This window comes from Danio rerio, chromosome 25, assembly GCF_052040795.2.
Source record: "Danio rerio strain M-AB ecotype USA chromosome 25, GRCz13ab, whole genome shotgun sequence".
Taxonomy (NCBI): Eukaryota; Metazoa; Chordata; class Actinopteri; order Cypriniformes; family Danionidae; genus Danio; species Danio rerio.
The window spans coordinates 26794498-26806995 of record NC_141045.1 but is presented as its reverse complement, the minus strand read 5'-3'; the positions used below and the strand labels follow the sequence as shown (position 1 = coordinate 26806995).

The following is a 12498-nucleotide window of genomic DNA, read 5'->3' as shown; positions in this document are numbered from 1 at the left end:
TGGGTATACGCAAAACATTTTCTAAAATGTCAAGCAGTATTTGTCTATAGCTTTAATTAATTCAAAATATTAAAAATAACAATAATAAAATTATAAAAATACAAAGATAAATAGAGCAGCATTTTGCTAATTATAATAGTCCTTTATATTTATATACATGTGTTTTTGCATATTCGTTATTTCACTTGATGCATTCGTTATTTAATGTTAGAATACTGAAATAAAAAGCCATCGTTTAAAAGGTTATTTCACCATCAAAATGTAGCCTGTTATATGTATCATTAACGTTTTATATAAAACTGCTGTGCAGTGTAAATGGGACCTTAATACAGTTTAAAGCGAAGTTATCTGTAAGGATGATGGGCATGGCATGTCTATTGTTGTGGCTCGCGTTGTGAAAATAACTGTCGGGTGAAGGCTTTATGGTCGTGCGGAATTGTCTGCTGCTGTCAAGGCTCAGCACGCAACACCCTATTCAGCTAGGCTATGTTCGGTGTTTTTATGTACAAATTCGTTTTGGCGAATGCTAGAGCGTAATAGAGATATTTTAAATAACAAGTAGTTCAGTCCAGAAGTTGCTGTGCATAGAAACATTCATTTTCATAAGGCCCCATATGCGGTTTGGTTTTAAACGCATAGGTTTTGCTACGGTTACGCCATCCGTCCTCGGGAGTTTTGGATTTTGTGTAACCATGTTTGTGGAAAACACTTGAGGGTGGAGACATACCCCTTCCCCCATCTCATAACCAAAAGCTTGTCTTTCAGGTGTTAATGGGCATCAGTGAGACCGAAGTCATGTTGCATTTTCACTGTCGGTCTATAGCTCGCAGCGCATAACGCAAACCCAGCCCCCAGAACGTCCCCCGACTGTTGGCATCGTGCATCCGTTAATAACTAGGTAGAAAATGTATTTTATAACATCCTTATTTAGACACAGTCAAACATTCAGCCCAAATGCACTGGAGAGACCTGAAACGTGTTCCCAAAAATGCTCTGTTTGCACGATTTGATTATTATCATCATATCCAAATACTTTATAAATAATATTCTAAACCTTCTCTGGTGTTTATTGTTTTTAGAAAATATCTAAAATCTTTTAAAAGAAAATATCTTGTAAAATAAAAGTTTGATTTGGCTTTAACGGTTTTATTTATGTATAGGCCTACCTAAACTGTTATAGCTTGCTTTTGCTTGTTTTATATTGGTTTATTTATTTAATGCGATTTTATTATATCCGATAATGTAATTCTTTAAATTATATTTCAATGTGGCTTAGGCTTATCAAGATATGACACTTGTTTTGAGTCTACAAAAGGTAATTTGTAAAGTTTTATGTCTTTCTGTTGTATTCATATGGTGTATTATCTGCAAAATAAATAACAAAAAGAAAGAAGCCGCTAGCAGCATCAACAGAGCTGTGAAGAGAGCGCTCTTTTGCTCGGTCTCTCACACACAACCTTTATGTCTGCTGTGTCTTTAATATGGTGTGTAGATTATTATGCGTTATTGAAACATCAAGGGGGACGCAGCAAAATCACTTATAAATTAAAATTGTATTATTCTATGCAACAGCCTTACATTTAAAACAGAAACATAAGGGCGATTATAAGCAAAAAGACCTCAGCCTATAAGTCTAGATGTTTTCTTTTCCTTTTTTATTTATTTGTTTATTTGTTTGGCGCATGTGTGCGATAGGAAAACTAGTGTACTTACGGCAAGCCATCTTTCCCAGACTCGGGGCAAATTCCTTTCACTCCGTCCCGAAGCCCCAGCTGGCCCTCCTGCCATCCACTGCGTAAAACATATGCTGGATAAGTTGACGGTTCATTCCGCTGTGGCGATCACAGACTAATAAAGGGACTAAACCGAAAAGAAAATGAATGAAGAATGAATGAATAAATTAATAATAATAAAATAAAAATAAGGTAATAATAAACACAAATGCCGCGTAAGCGGCCTTTTTTTTTTAGAGATGGTACATTTGAATTGCCTCTTCCTACTTCCCCCACCTCGAAATTGAAAGTTGCAAAGAGAACTATAGCTCATTTACACCTTGATGCCTTAGCCTCAATAGCAAAGATAATAGCCCATTTACACATCAACACAGTGCAAGTTTAGCGGAAGAATGTCAAATCAGAATCACGCAGATGAAGCACACCAGCTACTACTATGAAACTATTAAAATTGTTTTGTCATAAATTTGCTTATTTGCAGCAGCTTTTTTTCGCGCAACAGAAATGCGGCGTTGGGAAGCCGTCAATGAATAAAAACAGGGTCAATAGTGAAATCGGCTTTTCATTGTATCCCTATTACCTATTTCAGTGCATTGAAGGCCTTTTATGGTGTCATCTTGATAGAATAGCCTAAGTTATAAATAATTTAAAGAACAAAGTTATAAAAACTCACATTACATAAATAAACAATTAAAAATATGTTTAGGTTGTCTATTTAATTGCCCTCGTGATGATGGTGTGTTTTATCATTATGTGCGTTTTACTTATAACTAACCTGATTCAAATGATGGATCTGCGACAGAGAAACTAGGGGTTTTGGGGGACATGCATCACTATATCCTTTTTTTCTCCAAACTGTGCATAGTTCAGCTGCAAGTTACTATACGTCTTTTTTTGGAAAAGCATCCCATGTCCGCTAGTGCCGCGCGCCTCTTTCTCTGGGCAAAAATGAGTTGATTTTTAAAGTAATAAATATATAGATTAATTAAATTTTCAGCAAAAGAGACATTTATTTTATATTTCACTATGCATTTCATCTGATCTTTATAGCTTAATTAAACACATATTGTCAAAACCCACACATAGGCCTATTGTATGAAAATGAAAAGGGCATTTTTTGTTATTATTACACTACTATTTGTTATTTGTTGCCTAGGCTATTTTCACATTTGAGGTGCTTTATTGGCATGACAAGTAACTGTACATTCGTTTTGCCAAAGCAGTGCGCGTCTCACAAACAAGACAGTGCAAAAAGGGCAGTAGTGCAAACAAATATGAAAATAACATATAATAAAAAAATGATTAATAAAAATAAAAATAGAATAAAAAATAAAAATATAATAATAAAAATAAAAATAGATTTTTGATAACATTAAACAGGATAAAGGTAATAATAGTAGCCTATTATCAAAAGTAAGTCCACATAAAGAGTTCCAGTATTTGTGTGTTGGAGACAGGAGCGGGTATTGTTGGGTGAACACACAGCAGCACACACACTCCCCCAGTAAGATGGGTTCTGTTCGACAGGGACTCAAAGTTGTTTTGTATGTGTTGGATTATCGGGTAGAATTTCTCCCGGATCTCGGAGTATTTAGTGCACTCAGTTAGGATATGCAGCTCCGTCTCAATCAGCTGCTGAGGGCACAGCCGCTTCTCCACCGGCAGCCATGTTTTTTTTTGTGCCGGCCCGTCTTTACGGCTAGCTGATGTCCGCTGCCCGCTTCTAACATGTTAGAAAATACTGCAAATCAAGCTGTCGGTATCTCCCCGCGGTTGAAATTGTTCGTTATTCGGAAAAAAAGAAGAATAAATATCAGCGCACAGTAGTTGCTTTCTAGATTATTTTAGGCCTATATTCAGCTGTTTTAATCTTGCAATTCTGATAATTAGAGATAATGTCTGTTTTTATCAACTTGTCTGTCATTTATTTCTCATTTGCTACTTATTTTATTAATTTGTTGATGTTAATATACTACATAGTCTTGTATATGCATATCTAAAATCCTTTGGCATTCAAATTTGCTTTGAACTTGAAAGAGAGAAAGAATCGGATTTTACCTGTCAGAGCACATTGCATATGCTTTTTTTGAAATAACATTTATTTAACAAATATTTTAGCACATCGAAAGTAATTAAATTACCTGTCTTTTGATTAAAACCTTTATGCAAAAAGATCAGAAAAAAAGGCAATATGCGACACATGACATGCATCGCTCTCATGCCACGTTTTGAGGATAAATTCGCTTTTAGGTGCTGCTTTGAATAAAATAAAACTATTAAAAAGCACATTAAAGACTACTCATAAAATAAAACATTCATAAAGGAGTATCTTATGAAAAAACACCAATTGACGCGCTCTGCTTTCGGTTTTAAAAGAATCAAGCAGCTTTAAAAATATAATTTGCTGAAGAGAAATGACAGGGAAAAAAGATTGAACATATCGGGACTGTTAAAAGAACATTCCTCTTTGATATATTCTTTCGACTCCGACACATCAGCTAAGATTATGAACGACGGAGTGTCTCTCCTGCTTTAGTGGCGTGTCCAGCTGGTTATAAACGAGGAGGCGGAGAGAATGCGCTGCTTAGTTTCGGCTCGATATATTTAAATAAAAACTAACGAGTTGCTTATAACGCTCAAAAAGTTAAACTTAAATGCACAACCCTTGTTGGTTGCACCTGCGGGATGCACAATGAACCTAACGCGCCATTATTTTAATTCTATATTCGTGAAGAATGAGCCAACCGCATATGCTTAGTCCTGTTGGTCGGGACGCTTTATAACTTATTAGTTTATTACAATAATCACACTTAGCTTTGCCATTGTTCTTCACCACATAGCCACTCAACACATCTTGCGGTCCATCTTTAATGTTTAGATTATTGAAGGTGCTATTGACGTTTTGAGAAAAAAATTAATAGTACTGAAACTAAATTATTAAAAATAAACTTGCGGGACTTCATTTATGTCCTGCGGCAACATTATTTTTATTACACTTTAAGTGATCTGTTTGAGGTAGGTCACGTTTATCAATGGTAAGTTTTAGCCTAAGTTTACATCAATAACATAATGTGCATTGTCCTTTACCATACAAAAAAAAAAAAAACATTATTATACACCAGTTGCCTGTAGCCTATAAAAAGGCTGCAAATATTTTTAAATGCATTAAAAGGCAAGCACATATCTTAGCCTTAGTTTGTTCACACTCTGCCTGTATTAACATACATGCTGTATTTTAATATAGCCAATTTTGATTAATTAGCTTTAACTGACAGCCTTTTCTTCTTTTTCCGCGGTTATGCGGCATTATATTTCACACGCATATGCAAGGTGACTGAATATGAAATTAAAATACAAAACATACTGAGCCATTAAGTAAAGAAACAAAACAAAACAACAGTTATACTTTAAAGCAGAACATTGACGTTTTGAAACAAAAAAACGGAACTGAAACTAAATTATTAAAAATAAACCTGCCAGACTTAATTTATGTCCTATTTTCATTATTCATTTATTTTCATTATTCGTTTATTATTATGTACTATAATTGAAACATAAAATGAGATCGTAAATATAATCAACAACGAAAATGTAAATAAAAACGTAAATTAAAAATATAAATGAACATGTCTAGTCTTAGTTCTATCAAAATAGCAAACACTACATCTCTCTATATTTAGACTAAAAGACTGCTTTATTTATTTATTTATTTATTTATTTAAGACTAATTATTTGTACTGAATGTTTGTGCTTTCATTTTAGTTGTCTTTCATTTCTTCAATTCTATTTTCCAAAACGAATCCTCTTTGCACTTAATAAGTTTACAATAAACCAGGTAAAAAAAAATTAAATGTAAGTTGAGGTGATCGCAAGTTCACAACTGTGAGGTGATGTGCTCTACCGACAGGATAATCTATATTATTTTGCTGTTTTTCATATGCGCACGTTTAAGATTTGAGATTATAACATTGCCATGACAGTCAAAGAAATCAAAACATTATTTTCACCCCAACGCAATTTAATCGGGCACTGAAGGCTAATAACTTAATTCTTATATTTGCTTTTTGACTTCTCACCATGTACCTTTTCTACAGCATAGTATAGTTTAAGAGCATGTCTATTACCAGAAAAACTAAATTAAAATTATATTTTAATTGAACACATCACATCACATACAGTAAGCTACGCCTACAGAACAGTCTGTTTAGCATTGTGAAAAGGCAAAGCTGAATATCTGTGGTTAAAATGCCACCCAGCGGTCAAATGCTGCTGGCGCATCAAGTACCGCCGTCGCCGCGGCATGAATGGCGGCACAAGGAACACATTGAAGTAGTAACATCTGTAGCTGCCCGTGTAGCTGCACCTTCTGGTACCCTTTCATGTGTTTTGTACCCTTTCAAAAAGGTGTCGAAAAAGTTACTTTTAGTTACACTTAGTGGAAACGGGGCATAATATTAGCTGCTTCTACATTATCAGGATGACAAAGATGAAACAAGGGTGGACATTTTAGCAAGACAATGATCCAAAACACAGCCCAGGGAACTCCCAAAATCTTTCAGAGAAACAAAATCAAGCTGTAGAATGGCTCAGCCAATAACCTGACTTGAGTAAAATATAAAAATGTAAATCAAAGATCAGGTTTTACAGATGAGACCCACAGAACAATCAAGAATTTAACACTCTGTTGAAGTCTGGAAGTTTATTTCACTGTGGTGACCCCAGATTAATAAAGGGATTAAGCCGAAAAGAAAATGATTGAATAATGAATGAATTTAGTCCAGTGATGGCAAATCAGAATTACTGACCCCAAGCTTAAAAAAGCGTATTTCACTTGTATTAAAAATAATAATTAATACTGAAGAAAACTATTTATTCAAGTACTAAAAAAATAGAGAAAAAAAGTTAAAAAAGTAATTTTTTATAGTTGTAATGGTAATTGGCTGTGAGGTGTGCTTGAAAACAGTTGGAAAAAGCTTTTATGGTGCACAAAATGGTAAAAAATGTACCTTTCTTCATTCTTTTTTATTTTTGGAGGAAATGTGATGCATTTTTTGTTTAATTCACCCACATTTTCACTTTATAAGGATTTTGTGTTTTCTTTTTCAGCTGACAGGTGTGTGTTGGGAGAAGTTGATTCATGGTTCCGTGCGGCAGACTGGACCAGAGAGGAAAGGCGTTCTGTCTCATCTGAAAGCGACTGTTAACGTAAAGCGAGTGAGGCCTCCTGTGATATGAACATTTGAAACAGGAAAGGTATCTTGCGCTGAGTACCTGGGTGACCTCTCTGGTTGTCCACGTCTGCCTGATAAACACCACTAATGACTTACTCATTTGTTTTATTTTTTTATTTAAACCCCAGTGAGCTAGTGCTGGGTGGCTCTGTGGATTTCTACTAAATTATTGTTCTTGAAGTCTCAACACTGGTCTTAAAATGACAGCACGTCTCATGACCTCAGTGTCACAATTAAAAACCTTTTTCAGCTTTGATGGAAAGACTGGATGCTAATGACCTCATCCCATGTCCCCCGCCCCCCTCCTGCACCCCATGTGAAGCATTTTATTTGGTTGAAGAAGATGCACGTTGGGGGAAAAAACAAGTGTCTGTTTTTGAAATGTTCAGGTAATTCAGAGAAAGTCATTTTTGCTTCATGTGCAGGCTGTTTTAAGATAATATTTGTGAATAGGGCTTTGTGGAATCTAAACAGGAGCATTAGTAATGTGTGCAGGTATATGTGTATGTTAAGAAAGAATGTTACCATTAGAAATTAAAAAGGCTGACTGAGTTTTCAAAAAATAAAACCTGTTAAGCAATTTAAAATTTTTTTTATTTCTGTCAGTGGAAATCTCATGCGCGGACACACACACACACACACACACACACACACACACACACACACACACACACACACACACACACACACACACACACACACACACACACACACACAGGGTGGGCCATCTATATGGATACACCCTAATAAAATGGGAATGGTTGGTGATATTAACATCCTGTTTGTGGCACATTAGTATATGTGAGGGGGCAAACTTTTCAAGATGGGTGACTCCACATTTTGAAGTCAGCCATCTTGGATCCAACTTTAGTTTTTTCATTAGGAAGAGTGTCATTTGACACATCAAACTTATTGGGAATTTCACAAGAAAAACAATGGTGTGCAAAACAAAAACGATTGGTTTTAACGTAACTTTATTCTTTCATGAGTTATTTACAAGTTTCTGACCACTTACAGTATAAAATGTGTTTAATGTGCTGCCCATTGTGTTGGATCATCAATGCAACCCTCTTCTACAACTATTCACACACTGATGGCAACACTGCAGGAGAAATGCCAGCACAGGCTTCCAGTATCCGTAGTTTCAGGTGTTGCACATCTAGTATCTTCACACTATAGACAATGGCATTCAGATGACCCCAATGATAAAAGTCTAAGGGGGTCGGATCAGGAGACCTAAGGTGCCATTTAACTGGCCCACGACGACCAATCTACTTTTTAGAAAACTGTTCATCTAGGAATGCTTAGACCTGACACTTACAATGTGGTGGTACACAATCTTGCTGGAAAAACTCGTAACGTTCCAGCTTCAGTGCATGAAGAGGGAAACACATCAATTTCAAATATCCAGTGGCGTTGAGGTTTCCATTAGCCATGTTTCCACTCCCACGGCTAAAGCCTGAGCGGGCCAAACCAGGGCTTCCTCTGAGCCAGCGGCTGGCCTTTTTTTGCCCGCCGAATACCTTGGCCAAAAAGGGCCAGCTGGGGCTTCAGGATGGAGTGAAAAGAGAGGCGGAATTTGCCCGAGTCTGTTAGAGATGGCATGCTGTCATTACACTAGTTTTCTGATCCCACACGAGTACATGCGGGCAAACATATAAATAAATAAGGGAAAGAAAACATATAGCTGGTCAGTTAAAGATAGGCTATTCTATGAAAAACCTTATAGGCTAAGGTTTTTTCTTTTTGTTTATAATCGCCCTTATGTTTCCCTTTTAAATGTAAGGCTGTTGCATAAAATAATAAAGTTTTAATTTATGAGTGACTTTTCTTTGCTGCGTCCTCCTTGATGTTTCAATAACGCATAATAATCTCTTAACAATATTAAACACACAGCAGCCAGTAAAGGTTGTCGAGAGTTTTTGCCAAGTTTAAAAACTGTTTGTGCATGATTTGTGCGCATTAGATGCCTGTATGTGTGTGAGAGGCCGCTTGCTTGACAGCTCTGTTGATGCCACAAGCGGCATACACAATATGTATACAACAGAAAGACATAAAACTTTCCAACTGATGTGTCCACTTTTGTAGGCTCAAAACAATACTGTCATATTACAATAAAACAGCCTAATAATTTAAAGAATTATAAATATCGGATATAATAAAATCACTTTAAATGAATAAACCAACATAAAACAAATAAAAGCTAGCTATAACAATGTAGGCATATACAAAACATAAATTAACCCGTTTTTAGGCCAGATATAACTTTCATTTTACAAAGGCCTCTCTGAAAAACGATTTTAGATATTTTATAAAAAACAATAAACACTGGAGGAGGTTAAAAATATTATTTATAAAGTATTTGTATACAATGAGATTAATCAAATCGTGCAAACAGAGCATTTTTGAGGTGAGTGAAAGCAAAAACGACCTTCTGTCCTGCGCAGCACCTCTTTACAAACATATTGGGTAAAACTGCAAATACAAAATGTGTTCTATATCCTTAAACAAATGTTTATGTTTATAACGTGGTAAATTTTTTTTTTTTTTTTGAACAATCTTTTTATTGAGATGTAATAAAAATATGACAATATAACATCACAATCATATTTTACATCTTTTTTTTCAATTTAGAGGAAAAAATAAAACAATAAAATAAAAAATAAATAATAAAAAGCATACAACAACAAAAAAAAAGCATAAAAAAGAAATAAAAAGGAAATGAGTAAAAAAAGGGGTGGGGGGCACAGGGTGTTTGAGTTAGTAACAGATTATTCTAGATACAACAATTGGAAGAAGTTGTTGAAAATACAAATAATCTATAGAAGGCATGAACCAGATCATGTGATGGTTTGTTTAAATAATTCTTTGAAAATAGGGGGAATATTTAGATATGCTTAGTCAATGTCAGTTTATTTCGTCTTTTCCTGTTCCATTTAATAAATTTCTGAAATTTGAATTTGAAATAAGATACATAAAGGGTGCCCACATTTTCTCAAAAACAGTAAGTTTGCCTTTTAACATGTATGAAATCTTTTCCATAGCTAAACAGAAGGACATATTATTGATCCACTGTACAATAGATGGCCTTTCCATTTTCCTCCAGTACAAAGCTATTAGACGTTTTGCTTGGAGTATACTTATATCGATAAGTTTACGGGTGCTGCTGTGGCAATCAATATTTTCATAAAAAATTCCCAAAATAAACATTTCCGGTTTCATGGGCAGTTTTACAGATACCATTTCAAAAATGAAACTAGCCACCTCTTTCCAAAATTCCTGTACCTTTGGGCAATCCCACATACAGTGTAAAAGTGTACCTTTTTCAACTGAGTATTTAATGCATGTGTCTGGGATACTTTGGTTAATTTTATTTAACCTGACTGGAGTGATATATGTTCTCCTAATCCAGTTGTACTGTATTAATTTAAGATTACTATTAAATGTTAATGTTTGAGCTTTTGTACATATTTCCTCCCATTCATCCAGTGGAATGTTTACATTTAATTCTTCTCTCCAGGAAGCCAATTTAAATTCTGATGATTCTGTCGAGCATGATTCTAACATCTTATAGAACATAGATACTAAACCTTTTGATTGAGCAGGTTTTGATAACAGGTCTTCAAGAGGTGTTTTGTTAGGTTTTGTAAGCTTTGCACCTTGATGAGAGGAAATATAGCTCCTTAACTGAAGGAATTTAAAGAAATGTTTTTTGGGAATATCAAATTGTGTTACAATTTCTGCAAAAGACATTAGATCGTTATCTTTATATAAATCTTAAATTTTTTGCAGCCCTTTGTCAAACCACATTTTAAACCCTGGGTCAGATCTAGCTGGTTTAAAACACTTGTTTCCCCATATTGGAGTAAGGCATGATAAGGTATTGCACTGACCTACATACTTATTCACATCATACCAGACATTAATTGTATTAATTAGAATAGGGTTAGAAGATATAATATTTTTGTCTTTTCTGAGAGATTTAATTTCTGCTCAGTAAAGATAGAGATAAAAGGGTAATTTAGATTTTATAAAAGAGGATTCAATATCCATCCAAGGAGTAGAAGATTTAGAGGAGAAATAGTATAAAGTAGATCGTAACTGTGTTGCCCAGTAGTACCATTGTAGATTGGGAAAGTGGAGACCACCTTTATTATAAGGTAAGTATAAAAGTGATAACCTTATACGAGCTCTTTTATTGTTCCAGATGAAATCCGTAAATAATTTCCGAAGGGTTGTAAAAAAAGAAGACGGAGGGCTGAGAGGGATATTTTGAAACAAATATAATATCTTAGGTAGTATGCTAATTTTTATAATGTTTATACGTCCAATTAGCGAGATAGGAAGCTTTTTCCATCTTTCAATAAGTTTAGAAATGGTGTCCAAAAGGGGTTGGTAATTAGTCAAAGATATATTATCTATGTTAGCCATTTTAATTCCTAAATAAGTAAAAGAATCCACCGCATTAAATTGTGTCACGGCTGGGATATGATTATCATCTTTGTTTAGCAAAAGAATACAAGATTTAGATTGGTTTATTTTGTAACCAGAAAACTGACCAAAGTTATTTTTTCCTTACATTTATATAGCGCTTTTCTGGGCACTCAAAGCGCTTTACACAGTGGGGGGAATCTCCTCATCTACCACCAGTGTGCAGCATCCACCTGGATGACGCGACGGCAGCCATTTTGCGCCAGACCGCACACCACACACCAGCTGATTGGTGGAGAGGAGACAGTGATGCAGCCAATTGAATATGGGGATGGTTAGGAGGCCATGATAGACAAAGGCCAGTGGGCAGATTTGGCCAGGATGCCGGGGTTAAACCCCTACTCTTTTCGAAGGACATCCTGGGATTTTTAACGACCACAGAGAGTCGGGACCTCGGTTTAACGTCTCATCCGAAAGACGGCGCTCACTGAGCAGTATAGCGTCCCCATCACTATACTGGGGCATTAGGACCCACACAGACCGCAGGTTGGGCGCCCCCTGCTGGCCTCACTAACACCACTTCCGGCAGCAACCTAGCTTTCCCATGTGGTCTCCCATCCAGATACTGACCAGGCGCAGCCCTGCTTAGCTTCAGTGGTCAACTTTTCAAAGTCAGTAAGAAGTTGTATTAGAGAGGGAACCGAATCGGACAGACTTGTCAGGTATAAAATTACATCATCTGCATACAACGAAATTTTCAAATCTATAGTGTCTAGTTTGATTCCAAGTATATTGCCATGGCACCTTATTGCGATGGCCAGTGGTTCGATTGCTAAGATAAAAAGAAGGGGTGAAAGGGGGCATCCCTGACGAGTACCCCTTTGAATGTTAAAAGGTTTAGAGGCAATATTATTAGTGAGCACTTCAGCCGTAGGATGCATATAGAGCAACTTAATCCATTGACAAAAATTATCACCAAGTCCAAATCTTTAAAGAACCTCAAATAGATACGGCCACTCTACCCTGTCAAAAGCCTTATCAGCATCTAAGGACAGAATGGCCGTATCGCAAGCCCCCTTTTTAAGAATCAAAACATTAAGCAA

General features: G+C 35.7%; 2 protein-coding genes across 4 annotated transcripts in view; one reads left to right on the top strand and one right to left on the bottom strand.

Moving 5' to 3' along the window:
- hrasa (HRas proto-oncogene, GTPase a) overlaps positions 1-7551 on the top strand; it is a 44606-nt gene extending 37055 nt beyond the window's left edge. For 2 of the 3 annotated variants that reach the window (XM_087310745.1, NM_001017623.1), the window contains 1 exon segment: positions 6840-7551. The gene's annotated coding sequence lies outside the window, so the exon portion shown is untranslated. 3 annotated transcript variants of the gene reach the window in all.
- Positions 1-12498, bottom strand: part of LOC147837713 (uncharacterized) — a 977861-nt gene that overhangs the window by 304792 nt on the left and 660571 nt on the right. The window lies entirely within an intron of this gene.